The sequence below is a fragment of the Henckelia pumila genome, unplaced genomic scaffold (genome assembly GCF_033568475.1).
Source record: "Henckelia pumila isolate YLH828 unplaced genomic scaffold, ASM3356847v2 CTG_557, whole genome shotgun sequence".
NCBI classification, from domain to species: domain Eukaryota; kingdom Viridiplantae; phylum Streptophyta; class Magnoliopsida; order Lamiales; family Gesneriaceae; genus Henckelia; species Henckelia pumila.
This window is the reverse complement of record NW_027331863.1, coordinates 2,269-7,223: the sequence shown is the minus strand read 5'-3', so window position 1 is coordinate 7,223 and position 4,955 is coordinate 2,269. Positions and strand designations below refer to the sequence as shown.

Genomic DNA, 4,955 nt, shown 5'->3' with positions numbered 1-4,955 from the left:
TCACCGGACGTATTGGGAATTGATTTATGTTTATAATTGATTTTATCATGTTTTTCTTTCTATGTTGATGATTAGCTACCCTTAACATAGATTCGTAAATTATGAATTGCTGTCGAGAGATAGGTTTATAATTAGGACGAATGATATAATCCATGGACTTAAAATATGCATAGAGATATGGTATTTATTACATGTTGATAGTCATAGACCACCAGGTTGAAAGTTGTAGAATTCATAGAACGCAAAGCAATCAGTCGTGATAAATAATTAGAGAGATTTAATTATTTCACTGATTTGATTAGTTTGGCATCACCTCGAGAGAGAATGTCAATGTTATAGGAACTTTTGTTAAATTTATAAAAATAAATTAAGTTCCAATCGTCCAGTACAATTAGGGAAAAGGTGAACCGAAATTCCAACAAAATCATTTTGAATTATTATTCTTCACTCTGATATTTGTTGGCTTGGTTGTGAAATTTAAGTTAATTTATATTGAGTTTTAATTTTAGATGTTAGTTAATTCACAAATCACTTTTTCGATACTTTGTGTAGTTAAAAATTGAAAAGACAAATTATTTTCGTTAGTCCCTGAGGACGATACTCGTACTCAGTATATTATATTATAACTTGAATCGTGCACTTGCGATTTATTCGAGCTTAATTGATAGATATATTTACGTTGATTTTTCATGGTAGTATTTGCTCGATCAAGTTTTTGGCGCCGTTGCCAGGGACTAAATAGATTTTAATTTGTTTGATTTGATTTTTCTCTATTACAATTTTAATCATTCTTTTCCATCTGTGGACTGCAGGATTCTCTTGCAGTACATGCAACACTCACCTGAAGGACTATTGCCTTTTGATCCAGAAATTGACAGAACCTTTCACAGAAGAAGAAGGCAACAACAGCAAGAAATGGAAGGAGAACACGAACAAGAACCACCAGTTTACAGATCCATGATGGATCTTGCCTTACCAAATATTGAAGGTGCTCGACCAAGCATTATCCGGCCAACTGTAGCAGCGAATCACTTTGAGATAAAGCCGGCGATTCTTCAAATGGTTCAGAACACGCTTCAATTTGGTGGAAGTGTCATTGATGAACCCTATGTGCATCTCACAAATTTTTTAGAAATTTGTGATACATTCAAGATACAGGGAGTTTCAGATGACGCTATTTGTTTGCGTTTATTCCCTTTTTCACTACGAGACAAGGCGAAAGCATGGCTAACGAATTTACCTGCAGGTTCCATCATAACTTGGCATGATCTGGCTAAAGCTTTCCTCACCAAATACTTCCCACCATCGAAGTCAATGAAGCTGAGAGCGGACATCACAACTTTTTCCCAAGGTGAACAGGAAACATTTTATGAAGCATGGGAACACTACAAGGATCTACTGAGGAGATGTCCACACCACCAATTACCAGACGGTCTTGTGGTACAAACTTTTTACTATGGACTTTCTCATTCAAATCTTACCATGTTAGATGCAGCTGCAGGTGGGAATTTACTGCGAAAGTCGTCGGAGGATGGTTATGAATTAATCGAGGAAATGGCAACCAGTAGCTATCATCCTCAATCTGAAAGGAGTGGGGCCCGGAAATCAACTGGAATTCATCAAGTTGAAGCATTCACATCTGTGGCTGCTCAACTTGAAGTCATGAACAAAAGGATCGAGGAACTGAGAGTAGGACATTCGGCAATGCGAGTGCAAGAAGTATGGTGTGAAAAATGTGGTGCAGAGCATTTCACGAAAGACTGTCAAACATTCTCTCAACCGGAGGGAGTTATGGCAAGCCACATGGGAAATCAGAATCGCCCCAGGAATGACCCATTTTCGAATTCATACAATCCAGGGTGGAGACAACATCCAAATTTTTCATGGGGTGGATAGAATAATAAGCCGTATGGAAATCAGAATTACAGCAAGCATCCTCAAGAGGAGAAATCAAGCTTGGAGCAGATGATGCAGAAATTTATATCATCTACTGAAACCTGTATGCAGAATCAAGATGCATCAATAAAAAATCTGGAGAATCAAATAGGTCAATTGGCCAAATCAATTTCCAGCAGAGATCAGGGTACTTTGCCAAGCGACACTGAGAAGAATCCGAAGGAACAGGTGAAAGATATTGAATTAAGGAGTGGAAATACGGTCGAGCCTGAACAAAAAAACGAGAAAGAGCCCGAAACGGGTACATAAAAAAAAACTTCAGGTAAGTCATCTATCTCAACACCCCCACCCACTTCACAATCAAAAATTGTTGTGCCACCACCTTTTCCAGCAGCTCTTAAAAAGTCCAAGCTAGTCTCTCAGTTTGGTAAATTTTTAGAAGTGTTCAAGAAATTGAACATCAATATACCCTTCGCCGATGCACTGATGCAAATGCCAAGCTATGTGAAATTCTTGAAGGAAATCCTCTTGGAAATTGGAGGAACATGCAATGATAAGTCTGACAGAAAATTGCTCGGCACTGGTGCAGAACAAAATCCCACAAAAGAAAAAGGATCCAGGGAGTTTCTCTATCCCTTGTCTAATTAATGATGTTCAGTTTCATAAGGCTTTGTGTGATTTGGGTGCAAGTATAAATTTAATGCCTTACTCTGTTTTCAGGAAACTGAGCTTGGGAGAACCAAAGTCCACCAGAATGTCTTTACAACTGGCGGACAGGTCCATCAAATATCCACGGGGGATTATCGAGGATGTGCTTGTGAAAGTGGACAAATTCATCTTCCCCGTGGACTTCGTGGTGTTAGATATGAAAGAAGATCTGGACATGCCACTCATCTTGGGAAGACCTTTCCTGGCAACAAGAAAAGCACTTATAGATGTCCAGAAGGGAGAGCTGTTGTTGAGAGTGGGAGAGGAGAAAATTTCTTTTGACGTTTTTAATGCTTTGAAATTTTCTAAGAATAATGAAGATGTTGGAGAACGCGGCGATCAGATCAATCAGGATTGATACCCGGTGCAGCGGAAGTTTAAAAATTTTATATGGAACGATTCCATAATGGGTATCAAAACTTAACGATTAAATTGTGTGTGTAAAAATTAAATAACAATTATAATTTTTTACCTCCAATCTCGAATCGAGATTATGGACACCAACAGATTGCTCTGCTCTTGTTGTATATCCCTGGAACTGATGGACGAACTGTACTTCAATCAGGTCCATGAACGGATAATTAATCCCTCTGATAGATTGCACTAGAAAATCTATCAGAAGTTTCTACGAAGAGAATTAACGAATTTGATCCGTTAAACCAGACTGTAATTCAAAATTCACAGACTGGATTTTTCCGAGCAGAGGGGAGGGGGGCGGCCACTGTCAGAGAAAAATACTAGGTTTTTTCGAAAATTTGTGACCTGTTGTGTCTAATTTCTGTACTGCAATAACTTATTTATAATGTAGGCCGCATGTTCAGAAATTAATATAAAATTCATCATGACTCCGATTGATAAACCGATTTCACCAATGTGCACAGAAATCATTTCTGCACCTTTTAATGTCAAGATAAATTTTTCTGAATCCGAATTCAGTGATTTCCAAAAATGCACATCTCTATGTCATTTTAGGAAATCTTACTCCTCTACTCATAATTAAGAAGTCCAACTTCTTTGTTCATTAAATTTAACTCTTTAAATTTAACTATCTCAACGGGGATTAAAAATCCATTACTCTGTGTGACCCTCAAAGGTTCAGGGATACAGCTAGCCGTGGGCTCACAACTCCTTGTGACTCAGAACAACAATTTCCGACTTGCCCATCGAATCATGGTAAGAGCGCCTAGAAACATCGCCCCATGATTCCCTAGGTATCACTGATAGTGCCTGCAAGAACCAATAGATTTTGGTTAGCGTACAGTACGGTCCCTTCATCCATATATCCCGATCGAATCAACAACCATTGGTAAATCGAGAGTCGTTCGAGATTCGATAACTATGCAATACATCTTGAAGATCAAATAGTGACATCGCATGTGCTACTAAGAAACCATTTCTTAAAACACATCATGTACTCTGGCCAAATATTCGTCACACTAATATCTCCTCAGATCGCATAGGATATCCACACTCGCAAGTATGTGGTGAATCCTTGACAACAAAGCATCGACTCCTATATGTGTTGTAACTGTATCCAATCCCGACACCTGATGACCCCAATAGAGTCGGTAAACGAGTCAAAGCACAGTACTAGCATATAGAATCTCAATGATGTTTCAAGTAGTAAGGACTAATGGTGTACAACCAAAACCGCGGACTTTATCCACTCGATAAGTGATAACCACTTGGAAAGTCCGGATAGGGTAGTTCGATCATTCATCGTATGAATATCCATTTGCATGCTTCGAACATCTCTATGTTTCTTACCAATGAAGCGTGGTACTCTGCATCGCAAATGCTAGTCTCAAACTCGAGCGATCCTTATCCTTATTATCGGACGGCTCAATCGACTAGGAACAGTTTAGAATATACAGTGACTATAAGATGTGTTTCATGATAGACATCCCCATGTTCTACCACATCTTACATACACTATAGTATATTCAAAGTCTTTATCAAAACAACAATAGTATATCACAATATAACAATATGAAGAAAGATAAAGTCATTGCCATTAATAAAAGTGTAAATAATATTAAACAAAAGATTGTTTATACAAAGAGTCATCAAAGCCCTTAGCCACAAGTTGGCTCACCGGGCACCTACTCTTTCAATCTCCCACTTGCCCTAAAGCCAACTAGTCATACTACGTAGACCCATTGCTTCGCGATGTTTGTCAAATAATGGTCCTGGCAAGGGCTTAGTAAGTGGATCAGCGATATTGTCTGCCGAGGCCACTCTTTCGACAGTGATGTCTCCTCTTTCCACAATCTCCCGGATGATGTGGTATTTCCTCAGTACGTGTTTGGATCTTTGATGAGACCTTGGTTCCTTTGCCTGAGCAACGGCAC

General features: G+C 38.8%; 1 non-coding gene across 1 annotated transcript; it reads right to left on the bottom strand.

The window, feature by feature from the left end:
- Positions 1–1,317: 1,317 nt before the first annotated feature.
- LOC140873439 (small nucleolar RNA R71) lies at positions 1,318–1,424 on the bottom strand. Its single transcript, XR_012148039.1, has one exon. It is a non-coding gene; the product is annotated as a small nucleolar RNA R71 (small nucleolar RNA).
- Positions 1,425–4,955: the final 3,531 nt, after the last annotated feature.